Source organism: Dermacentor andersoni, chromosome 10, assembly GCF_023375885.2.
Source record: "Dermacentor andersoni chromosome 10, qqDerAnde1_hic_scaffold, whole genome shotgun sequence".
NCBI classification, from domain to species: Eukaryota; Metazoa; Arthropoda; class Arachnida; order Ixodida; family Ixodidae; genus Dermacentor; species Dermacentor andersoni.
Window position 1 is genome coordinate 949,135 of NC_092823.1, and position 13,209 is coordinate 962,343.

The 13,209-nt window shown below is 45.4% G+C and overlaps 1 long non-coding RNA gene across 1 annotated transcript in view; it reads left to right on the plus strand.

Moving 5' to 3' along the window:
* The window catches only part of LOC126525381 (uncharacterized), a 44,014-nt gene extending 42,082 nt beyond the window's left edge, over positions 1-1,932 (plus strand). The window contains exon 4 of the long non-coding RNA XR_011890777.1: positions 1,914-1,932. This is a non-coding gene — a long non-coding RNA (uncharacterized lncRNA). The remainder of the gene's footprint in view (positions 1-1,913) is intronic.
* Positions 1,933-13,209: the final 11,277 nt, after the last annotated feature.

A 13,209-nucleotide genomic window follows, 5' to 3' on the forward strand; every position in this document is an offset into this window, starting at 1 on the left:
CACGCAAATTCCGCAAACCACGCAGACACTAATGCTAAATCTGAGAAATAGTGTGCGTACGTTATACGCAATGGGTCGTTTAGCGTTCTGCGCATGCGCAGTGATGACCCACTATTTTATAGCGTACGCTAAACTAAAACTGTCTATTATGCAGCACATTTTAGATGCTTGCTGGTTTTAAAGTCCCAAAGCTGAGATACAACAATATCACACACTATCACGTGAGGAAAACGAACCGCTGCATGCAGCAAGTAGCGTCAGCATAAGCACTAGATTACAGTCTAACAGCTCTACAATGAAGACCACAATTAATTTGCCTGCAAAACAAAGAAACTTATGCATCCCTGGCGGCTGTTTACGTTTATAAAACGAATGCCGCACCAGTGCCGCCACTGCCCCGCGAAGATGTCTCCAGGGTAAGCTGTGCGCTAGCGCTAACAGCAGTGTGTTTGAAGAGCGTGCTGATATTACTAGTCCTGTTGCCCTGCTCCAAGATTCACTCACCTCGTATGCTACTTGTTGTGACGGATCAACGGCTGACGAATGCATGGATAGGCCGCGAATGTCAACGAAGGCGACCAAAAATTTTGCAGCAAGGGAGGCTTAGGGGCACTAGACCATCGGGGGCTTTGCTTTGCATGGTTCCTGCATTTGATTGGAGAGCAAGCTGGAAACCTCAATGGAGCATAGGGTGGCTACAGTAGAACGTGCTGTCAGGGATATTTTGCAGAGAAAAATTAGCGGTCTACTTCATTAAGTCTCTCTTGCATTCTTGTTAAAGATTTTCTTTTGTTGAAAGTGCTTAGGTATTGTGAGCAGTGAGCTGCGCAACATTTAAAACAAAGTGACCTGCATAGCGAAGGATTTTGAAGGTGCGAGCACTTTGTTAAAAAGGCGTTTGACTACATAGATACATTCAGAGCAGCGCTTTCTACCCTTTAGCCCATGCAGAATTTGTAGGTCCTATTTGCGCCACCAGGATCTGCCGATGTACTGCAGTGAAGCCTTTAATATGTGTCCCAATGTCCAATGCTACAGAGTTCAATATATCCATTTAATGTCTGAGCAAGTTTGATGTATGAAGTTTCATATACATGTAATTCTCTTGGTGATTCACTACCTGTTATTTAAGCAGTAATTCTATTTATAATTGTTTCATATAACAAGGTTTAATTGTAACGAATTATTGCTATACGACATTCTTTCCATTACTATAACTAATACTCTCAAGCTTGGAATCTCCCAGCTTCCTCATACAGGTGGCCAATCTGACAGTACACCTGACACAACAAGCCATGTCGTACATCTACTCTGTGCATATTCACAGCCCATGCAAGCTTGTGCTGAAAGCTTGTTGCTGCTTGTAGAGGTAAACGTTTCACTTGACTGTTGTAATGATCTCGCTGACTATGTGATGGAATAAACAGTTACTCCACAATAAAACATAGTATGAGGCCACTTTGTAAACATGAGCTTGAAGTAAAACTGTGCCATGCATCGTCGAAAAAGGAAAACAACATTACAGGGATGAGCATACTTATCGTGGGCTTGTCTCTATAGCTTTTATGTCTTGCTTTGTCCACATTATGCTGCACAGTTTTAGTTGAAGCGGGTATTGGCTGGAAGACGTCTACCCATCATGTTACTACGAGTTTTGATGAAAGCAGTCTTGGCCAGCCTCTCTACCCCTGGTTTTCTGGCTTAGGTGCTGGTGCCTCCAGTAGTTCAGATTTGAATGGGTGCAAATTAATTTTCCCTCTCAGTGAAATCATACCAACTTTCCCAGGTTACCGGGCTTCTACAATTCCTCCTAAGTTGAACTTGTTCAACAGCTTTACCGAGTACTTTAAGTAGGCAGTGTATTCTATGTCGTAGGGCAAACAGAAAATTAGCATAAGCACTCTTGCTTTCAGGCTGCCATAGACTTCGAGTTAAAAGTGCAGTCGAGATCAACATGTCCAACCTTGATCCCTCCAGCCAATGTGCCAGCCTTCCCTATGAGCCACTACTTGTGGAGGTGAACGTACCTTCTTTGTTCCATGCAAAACATTTTGTTAACTGTTTCCAGGAAAAAGTAGTTCAAGCATAAATGGCTAACGCATGCTCTTCATACCAGGTTGCCATGGATAATGGAGACGATAGGAAAGTACAGGCCAGCGTCGCTGTCCCAGATCCATCCGGCAGCTTTTCTGTCACAGGTCCATGTGTCCTAACTGCTGGTCTTCAATGGGAGTTGACACTGTCTCCTTCTATAGGGGGCATTTTCTGACATGCTCTTCTGTGGGAGAATGCCCCATTCATAAAAAGAAACAACAAAGATTGGACACAAAATGGTGCAGCTCATTAAAAAAAATTACTTGCTGGGTTCGCCACTGGGCCGTATGCGCCGGCGCTCGTGACTCGACAAAAAGCAGCCGCAGCGGCACGCGCAAGCTCAGGCTTCACATAGTTTCGCGCCCATCGCAAGAGGGGCACCTCACGGCTACATTCGGATATCGCCGGCGCACAAGGAGGAAGTGCAGAAACATGCACGCTTGCAGTCTCAGAGGGACGCGCATGCGTGCAAACTCGATACCATGGGTGCACAGCTAGAAGGGGAGAAGGGTCGTTTTGCCACACGCTTGCGCACCCTGTAACATTTTGTGGGCGAGTGTACATGCTAGACATGTTGTCTGTAGTGCTTATTTTTGAAATGTGATCTTTTGGGATGTATAATACATAATAATAATAATAATCTTTATTCAGTATAGTTAAAACAGTATACAAAACGGAAGCGCTGAAGCCACAAGAGGGCTTGTGCGGCGACAACCGGCAGCCGCGGCAATCTACGCGCCACACCAGAACTACATCAGAAGCTGGTTGTGCATTTGGCACAACCATCACACATTATCAAAGATGCACTGATAACATCAGTACATATTAAAGGTTCTCTAACGCTTGAACAGCAACTCTCAGTGTTTTGCGGGTGGACAAAGAAAATACATCGCCCGGTAGTTCATTGAAGATAGCAGGAACATAATAGCGTCTTGTTGCTTTACCGTAGTGAGTGCGCACTCTCGGTTTAAGATAACGAGGAACATGTCTCAACGGTACCGGTTTCGTATTTATGTGCCTGTATGCACTGCTCCAAAAATATTTAAGTACTACGCTTTGTTTAAAAAGATTCTCAAAAGAAGGCAAACCGGCTGTTCTAAAGACACTGCTGGGCAAATTCTCCTGTGGCATGTAGAGGACGCTTGTAGCGATGTTTTTCAAAATCCTATTAACTCGACATTTCCATGTCAAAGAGCAGTTAAAAAAACAACACACACCGTATCTTAAAACACTATACCCCAGAGCCTGGGCGATTAGTTTTCTGATAGAAAAAGGCATCATGGTTTTTAAATTAAACAACAAACATGCAACACTTCTAAGTTTCTTACAAATAATATGCATCTTAGCTTTGTTGTGCATTAAGAAGAATTTATTTTATAAATACTATATAATTATCTGAAAAGATGAATGTTTCTTTAGATTTCACACATTTCTTTTGCTACATTGTAAATGTATATCCTAATAGATTAGTGTTTCGTATGTTATACGTTTGCCGATAGGAGACTTACTGCTGCCATGCGAGGGCCTCCAGGCACGTTAAAGCTGTATGTTCCAGCTTTTCGCCTGGAGGACACCCAACAAAGTTTGTTGGAAATAAAACCATTTCTGGTATGGTAAGTCGAAAATTCTATTTCAAGTCGCTGCCTCTAGACCCTTCGTGCCAACCGCCATTTTGGCAAGGTTGTGTGATGTCGGAGAATAAGGCTGCTTCGGTGAATTTCAAGACCAGATAGCAGCCTTCCTTCACACACTCTGGCACCAAAAAGGGCAGCACAGGTGTCAGTGTTACTTGTGCTACAATTCCTTCACTTGTGCTATAAATAGCAGCAGCAGACTGCCAAGATGCAAAAGGGCCATGAATGGCCCTTTGAATGAGGGCCAATGAATGAGGGCCAATGAAAAAAGGGGCAATGAATAAGGGCCATAACGTATTTCCCAGCTCCTGAAATCAGTTCCAGTTTTTGCAGTAGACAAAAGCATGGCCTTCAAGATCAGCTTCGATTACCAGTGGGAACAGTTTCCGAGGGTGCCAATTCATTTCATCAAGACTCAGTGTTGCCACACTGCTTTTGATTGAAGTGTGAGAAAAAAAAATTGAAGTGAGCGTTTTCTAACACATTGAATGCAGTCAAATTTTCTTTCTGTTATGCTTTCCTTTTATTTCAGTGCAAAAAAAACAAAAATCTAAGAAAACAAGAAGCAAAACAGAAAGAAAAATATCTCAGTATAGGGCATCATTGCACAGTGTTGTGAAACCAGATGTGCACGCCTGTGAGGGTGATGATTGGCTAAGTGTGTGCACTATACATACAGTGATGCTACAGGCATGCACTCTGCTGTTTGCGTTTCATTTGACGCTGATAGTACATCCACACAATGTAGCCACAGGGACCAGTGAGCAGTCAAGCGAAGCTTTTTGAGATCATGTTTAGTTGGATCATGCAAATAAAATGCATTAATTAATCGTATGCCATGGAAGATACAAGCACAAGTACACAAATTACTGTGATTGACAGGAGTGGCTGCGAAGATGTATAAGGCTCACACAAAGGCCGGACAGCAGACAAGGGACGATGATATTTAACTAATTTCGCCAGGAAAAATGACTTCGAAGTTTGTGCATTAAGTACGAAGAAAATCCGAGGACACCTAAGCACTTCTTATGAGTTGTGAATACTTTAATGTCCAACTGAACGCCACTGAGCAGTCCGAGTTATGAACTCCTCGCGGGCAAGCGGGCACGTTAAGACACTTGGCACATATTGATTTAGCCTCACCGAGGCGCAGTTAGAACACATGCAAGAGCTTGAGTAGACAAGAAACAGGTGGTAACACAGGCTTGCGAGAGGGAAGGTGATGTTTTGTCGTAGCAATGCACTCTCCCCTCGCGAAGTAGCGCAGCAGCAGATGTTCCCCTTCGCTCGCTTTCCTCTGCTGAGACACGAGCCAGCAAGTGCAAGCTAGTGTCATGAGCGCGCCTCGTGTGCTCACATGGCGTCACAGTCAACGGGAAATTAGGCACCGTTTTGCTGCTACAGGTGCTGCCGGCTTTTTCACTGAAGGAACCATTTAACACTCTTGCATAAAAAAAAATCCTGTCACTGACTACATAATAAAGAGCAATAAAGAAATTCCGTTAAAAGTATTGCATCAAACCAGCTCAGAGCACGAAAGATTGACCAAAGCTGTCAGGCTTGGCTGCTGAAAATTAATGTCTTGTAGCAAGTTTTAACGAGCAAAAATGATATGCAAGAATACTCAGAATGATGCGAATGCTCAGATACTAAGCTCTGCTCTTGTGCAGGAGCTTGGCAATGCAGCTGGCATAAATGCCAGTCTTCTGACTACTACTCTGGTTTCATGAAAAGTAGGTTATTTTGGCAAGAGTATCACTGCAACATCACTGCAGTGCATTTTTACTTCACAGTGAGTAAGTACACTTTTACTTCACTGTGTCAGATAAACAAGTCAACAGACGTTTGAAGTGGTTCAACCACGATTGACAGCTGGAGAACAGGATAGCAACCATAGAATTTGGCGAGATGATTAGACAACAGGCAAAGGAGAGTGGACAAAAGTTAGAGGTGAAAGCTGTTCTGTTTGACTGTGACGAGGTGTATTGGAGTCGTCAAGCAACAGGCAATGGCGATGGTGCTTCCTAGCGTGCTGATATTGTTCTGGCTGCAAGGCACATAATGGTGATTACTGCATTTTATAGTGTCCCATTTTTCTTTAGATGACAAAGTATTTAAATTTGTGTATTGGGTACATTTGCAGTGACATCCAAAATCTAGATTTGTACTTGGCAAAGACAATACTTAAAAATTAAGTTCAGTGGTTTTACATGCCAAAATCACTAAATGATGATGAGGGATGCAATAATGAGAAACTCTGGATTAATTCTGACTACCTGGGTTTAACGTGCACCCAATGCAAGGCGCACAGCATTTTTTGCATTTTGCCCCGATCGAAATGTGGCCGCAGGGGCTTGGATTTGATCGCACGGCCTTGGGCTTAGCAGCCAACACCAAAGCCACAGCACCAGTAACATTAAAACAAAGCAGTGATTTGATAAAGCGCGTAAGAGCACAACGGTTTTTAAGCATTGCTTCATGCTAAGGTCTAAGTTCAGTACTGTCACACAACAACCACAATAATGAGATGAACAACGGGGGTAAAATGCTAAATTAAGCTGCAAAATTATGAAGCAAAAGCCTTTGAAGCTGTGAAGTTCTTTAGGAACTTATAAGGTGTGGACATTTGGACATGCAAAGGATGTAACCTTTGGAAACAACTTGCCAAGTTAATGAGTTGTTTTTTACTAAAGCAATACTTCATCACAAAGCAAATAGCTATAATTTCAGTATGCTCCAAGACTGAATGCCCTATGATGAAAATTTCTATTGCATTTCTAGCAAGTTATATGGAGCAACCAAAGGTAAGAGACATTTGATGCTAGTGTTCAATAAATTTTAGTTATTGGACAGCACTCGTCCGGTGCCCTTCCGTGTGTCTTCCATTGTTTCCGCACTGATTAGTAAGTACGATGCTAGTGACTGCAATAGAATACGCGAAGGCCGAGAAAATAGCAATGGCAATGAAGAGCTATTGCTTGAAGAAAAAAAAGCATAGGTGTAGTGCCAAAGCAGAAAGGAGAACATGAACGAAAAGTATGTGCAAAGTCATACATGACAAGAGAAAGCAGCAGGCAAGATGTGGTGAGCAGGGGGGGTGGGGTGTGGGGAGGAGTATTCTGTAAGAGCCCACCTAGTGGACTGTCCATTTCGGCCGCTACTGATTGGCTAGGGCTGCTCGTCTCCTCCTCTCACAGCGGAATCCAATCAGCAGTGGCCGAAATGGACAGCCCACTAGGTGTACTCTTACAGAACACCCCCGCCCCCCCAGGAGAAAATGATGAGATGGATTCTTGCCTTGTGAAGTGCAGCAACTGTTCTTTCTTTTCTGTTCAGAGCGAACGTGAGTGAAACTGGAGATGTAATGGTGATATGAGGCTTTGATGTGGAGATAAGCTGTGGTCTGGGATGAAGCACAATTTTGGTTTCCACCTGTGGATGAATTTCCAGGAGACCCTGCAGATAAAAGTTTTTTTAGCAAATAATAATTCACGTATCTGGCGAATGAAATCATTACAGTGAACATGCGGCATAAGCAATAGACAGCCAGGCACATATAGCAAAAGACAGTGCCACTGTAGAGGAATGGCGACAGGGAAGAGCAACAAAAAGTGATCAAGCATGTGCAGGGAGAAGGGCACAGAAAAAGGACAAGGGATCACACAAAGAAGATCAGTTTGACAGTGACGACAAGAGCAGCACATATGAGCACAAATTTCAGAAGAAAGTAGCAAATTAATTGGGTCATCAGTTGCCAAAGAGCAAGCGTTTTCTGTCACGAATGCTACTGATGCCAAGCATCAGTCCTGGCGCTGTTAAGGAAGTGAAGGCGCAGTTGTGGCAAGGGATGGCAGCAGGTGTCTCATAAAAATGGCAGTACCGAGCAGTACTGGGCCACAGTGAGCCAAGTGTACCAGCCTGTGCTTCTGGAAATCTGTCACCTATGTCGAGTTGAAATTTACTGCTAAAGTGGGTGTACGTCGGAAAGACTTTCTCGCCCGTGCGGCGCTCGTGCCGAGTTGGTGATGGCGGATTATTGATTTAATGAGCCATGTTTCGTCTCATTAAAGATGTTTTGTGTCTCTTCCCGGGCGAGGAGTAGGGGCCATAGTGTAGACCAGGCATGTTCCCCTGGATCAGTACCTTCGCTCGTGCAACGCTTTTTGTACGCTGCTCTCTGACTTTTAAATGGAATATTTGAATGGTCCCCTTCGATATAAATAAAGGTTCTTCAGCAAAACCATGTGCAATAAATCGGTAAGCGGGAGCCGCAGAGCTAGCGAAACCGAAGCAAAGCAGGCAAGTCGGACGTACATTTAAATTAAATTAGTGCGTTTTACGTGCCAAAACCACTTTCTGATTATGAAGCACGCCGTAGTGGAGGACTCCGGAAATTTCGACCACCTGGGGTTCTTTAACATGCACCTAAACCTAAGCACACGGGTGTTTTCGCATTTCGCCCCCATCGAAATGCGGCCGCCGTGGCCGGGATCGGATGTACATTTAGACAGAACGTTTTTATAAGCTCAGGTGCTCTCGTGAGGGCTCCGTTTGCCGGTGACGTATGCCGTCCTGTCGCAGTACTGGTAAAAATCCATTATATCGTCGGGACGAAAAAAGCACCCCGCCACTTCTATAACACCAGTCGGAACACTGCGGCCGCCATCACGTTTCAGAGCGGCCATAAATTGCATAACGACTTTCGCTTTTCCCAGCTACAGGGTGCTAAATGTGTTTCGACATGCAGATATGCATGGTCACGCATCTCTTGAAGGGTGCAGTATGCACCGATCACCAACACACGATGGACACGGCGTAATGCTTTACGTCGTGGCCGTGGCATTACGCCGTGGCATTAAGTTATCCGATTGGTCCTCGATATCACAGGTTCACTGATCCCGTCGCACGTTCTGTATGATACCAAAAAGCGCAACAAACCTACCGGCAACATCCAAGGAGACGCAGGAGGAAAACTTATGCACGACGCACGGCACGCACGGCTTCGTCAAGAAAGGAGACATTGATTTGAAGGATCGCCAGCCGACACACGGCAAAATGCGCGCCTAGGCACAAACGCATACGAAACAAGCAAATCGGCTTCTCCTCCGTAGTACCTAGGCAAAGGGAGAAATTTCAGGCGCAAACGCCCCCAGATTTTCTGTCTCGCACCCGCTGAAACGACTGGCCAATCCCGTGGACTGGCGTTTCCTCTAATGACCGTCTCGTACACCTCTCATGTCTCTTCACAGAGTCAGACTAGAGTCAAGCTCAACAGGGTCTTCTTTCCCCGCTGATTTTGCCAAGCCCGTTCCCTTGGCTGTGGTTTCGCTAGATAGTAGATAGGGACATAAAGGTTGTGTTGGGCAATAAAATTAATAAAAGTAACATAATTAAAATAGGAAACTAAGCCCTGCCTGCTGCACCAAAGTATTGCAGGCTGCCAAATTAGAAAAATAAATGAAAATGACGTAGTGAAATAATTTTGTAAAAAAAAATGTGGGGGGGGGGGGGGGTCTACCATCAGGGGAACCAAAGCCAAGGGAACGGACGGTTGCGGAATTTATTGAAATTATTCATAAACACAGTACATAGTAACAATAGTGTCTGTCTTGACTTACACAGGTCTTCTTTTGTTTCATAATTTTGCATGCGTACTTATACAATATTTATTTCTGTTTTTTTCTTTTCTTGACTTACAATGTTCTTTTTTTTCGTCGTCTCTTGCTGGTGTCCTCTTGTCTTGCCAGTTATCTTCCTGTCTATCTTGTCTTGTGGATGTCTTCTATCTTCCTGGCGTCTTCTTTCCAGGCAGGAATACAATTTTTTTTTCCTTCTTTTCTCTACCAGTTTCCACAGCCTGCAGAAGCTCGGATTGCTTATCTCAGATTGCTTTATCTCAGCTCAGATTGCCTTAGGCAAATGACACAGATTGTAAAGCCTACTAACCAGATCTAATTCATTCTGCGCCTCTTTTCCTTCATTCGAGTCTGTAAATGCCTGATTTTATGTTAGCTCGTCTTCTTTTCTTTTTAAACAAAGTGTTTATTTCGTCTGGTTTGCATATCTGTTTTTTATTTATTTAAATGATATTGTCACGTGGTAGTGACGGTGAAGAAAGCAGCAATGCGGTGAAATACAAAACTAACTTTTATTGGGCGAACCTGGGCCCACAAAAACAGGCTACACTTATAGCACAACGATAGCGGCGAACACGGTCGGCGATCGTCGGAAATCTGATCAGCGGGTCAAGCGCGTCGGCTTCTAAAGAATAGTCGTCGAATGTTCCAGACTAATCGTTCGTACCCGCGTGCCTTCCACAAAGTTCTACACCATTCGCGTCAGGTGATGAAATCAGATAACATAAAGTTCGGCGACAACAGACAGCGGATAAAAGCATCGATAACTTTCCAGAAACTTCGGATACATGCAGGCGCGTCCCACGCTGTGCAATTACATTTGTTAGGTGGCAAAACGTGGTTGCCCGACAAAGATAAGTACACGTGTCAATACCCCCATCTTAAGAAGCATCGACCTGATGCTAAAAATATAAGAGAGTGAAACACAAAAGGACACTTAATAAACATACGTAACAAAACAACGAAAAGAAACAAAGTCGAAAAGTCAGTTACGCGAAGCCCCAAAGTTCATTAACGCTGGTATTACGGCTTCAGTAGCACAACGTGGACTATTTCAGGTCGTGAGCGGTGCCGCTGTGATAGCGAAATGCCGTCTGGCACAACCTCATAGTCCAGTGCGCCAATACGTCGGATGATCTTGTACGGTCTGAAATAGCGACGCAAAAGCTTCTCGCTAAGTCCTCGTCGGCGTATAGGGGTCCAAACCCAAACACGGTCACCGGGCTGGTACTCGACGAAGCGTCGTCGGAGGTGGTAGTGCCGGCTGTCGGTACGCTGCTGGTTCTTGATTCGCAGGCGGGCGAGCTGTCGGGCTTCTACGGCGCGCTGGAGATAGGTAGCGACGTCAAGATTTTCCTCGTCAGTGACGTGCGGCAGCATGGCGTCGAGCGTCGTCGGGTTCCTGCCGTAAACGAGCTTAAATGGCGTGATCTGTGTTGTTTCTTGCACCGCCGTCTTGTAAGCGAATGTTACGTACGGTATGACCGCATCCCACGTCTTGTGCTCGACGTCGACGTACATTGCTAGCATGTCGGCGAGGGTCTTGTTCAGGCGCTCCGTGATACCATTCGTCTGCGGATGGTAGGCAGTTGTCCTCCTGTGACTTGTCTGGCTGTATTGCAGAATGGCTTGCGTGAGCTCTGATGTAAACGCCGTTCCTCTGTCGGTGATGAGGACTTCTGGAGCACCATGTCGCAGCAGGATGTTCTCGACGAAACATTTCGCCACTTCGGCTGCGCTGCCTTTCGGTAGAGCTAGTTTCAGCGAAGCGGCTGAGATAGTCCGTCGCCACGACGATCCACTTATTTCCAGATGTTGATGTGGGAAACGGTCCTAACAAGTCCATCCCGATCTGCTGAAAAGGTCGGTAAGGAGGCTTGATCGGCTGTAGTAATCCCGCTGGCCTTGTCGGTGGTGTCTTGCGTCGCTGACAGTCTCGGCATGTCTTGACGTAACGGGCGACATCGGCGGTTAGGTGCGGCCAGTAATACCTGTCTTGTATCCTCGATAGCGTCCGGGAGAAACCAAGGTGCCCAGCGGTCGGATCGTCATGTAGGGCGTGCAGCACTTCTGGACGCAGCGCCGACGGAAGAACGAAAGGTAGTTGGCGCGGACTGGTGAGAAGTTCTTCACGAGTAGGTTGTTTTGAAGCGTGAACGAAGATAATCCACGCTTAAATGCCATAGGGACAGCGTCGGTGTGCCCTTGCAAATACTCGACTAGGGCTTTTAGCTCCGGATCCCCTCGTTGTTGTTCGGCGAAGTCTTCCGCGCTTATTATGCCAAGGAAGGCGTCGTCATCCTCGTCATCCCAGGCGGCACGTCAGGTCGGGCCAACGTTGGAAACATATTGACACTTCCTGGCCCAATGACGGCCCAAGATTAACAGCGTGGTTCCAATATTGGCAGTGCCATTCTGAATCCTGGCCCAATGATGGCCTAAGGTTAACAGCGTAGCGCGAATATTGGCTGTGCCATTCTGATAGAGATCCAACGTTGGCCCACAATACACAGTCAGTAAACAATATTGGCTGTGCCATTCTGATAAAGATCCAATGTTGGCCCACATTACACAGTCAGTAAACAATATTGGCACTGCCGTTCAACAAGGCGGGAAATATTGGACCGACTTTCGAACGGATTTGCCAATATGGGTTAATAGTTGGCTTTCTTTGGAGGACATTGGCCCGTAATAAGCCAATTTTCCCCTCGTCGGTTTTTAGTGCCCTACGACTTGCTGATATTGAACAACGTGTTTTGAAAACTAATGCACTGATCACAGGCACACTGCGCAGGAACCAGAAATATGCTCTCCCGTGTCAACTCCATGCATGGTACACCGCCATTTTTGTACTTCGCGTTCAGCGAAATGCGCCCCCTAAAGAGAAAAGCCAGTGCACCACGTAGCAAGCAGGGGAAGTCGCATAAAATTAGCCGCTGCTTTATTGATCGTGCATGGGAACATGAGCTTTCCATAAGAAGCAACGGTATTGCGAATTTGTCTGCGCATTGTATATTTTGCATGTACGCTCCGCGGCTTTGGATGATCAGGATTCCGAGGGGAATCGATAATTACAGTGCCACAGAATTGATGGAACCGTCTTATATTGCATCGAGATGGAGCGCATATGTATTAGTGAAACTTTTGCTTGTTTGTTTAGCATGCATGGCATGTTGCGGTGACATAATCATCATGCTCCTATTCCAATATATTTGTTTTTTCGTGCATGTTTAGTAAGCTCCTTGTATGAATGCCCCTGACAGAAAAAAAAAATTATTGCACGTTTTGGCTTTTCCTCTTGTCTTTGCCTGTAGTTGGCACGGCGCATTCCGGATTTTTTTTTTCCGCCTAATGCCCCAACCACTGGCACGCGCCGAAAGCTTCGGCGCGCGCTGGCAAGCGAATGCGTCGCTTCGCTTCGGCTGGAGGGAAAGGGCGCGCAACCACTGGAGACAAGCTCCGACGCGCGCCGAAGCACGCTCCTCGGCTGCGGCGCACTGTTGCTGGACTACTCCGTCTTCATCCGTCAAAGTCCGGCCTAAAACAGCTTGCTGTAAACTAAGCTTGAAACAATAAGTTAGTGATCTGTATGTGCTTTTAGATATAAAAAACACGTTTGAATAATGAATATACACCTGCCGCAACAGTTTTTTATTTCTGAAGTAGCAATAGTGTACAAAATATCGACATCAGCGCTCGCGCGTCGTCTGTCTGCAAGATCGCTTTGCAAACACCTGCACGACGATGCCATATATCAAAAACTGTTGCACCATATCATTTTTTGGTAGCTTATTGCACAGCCAATTATGTAAGAATTAGGCGTGCAATGTATAACTGAAAAAAAT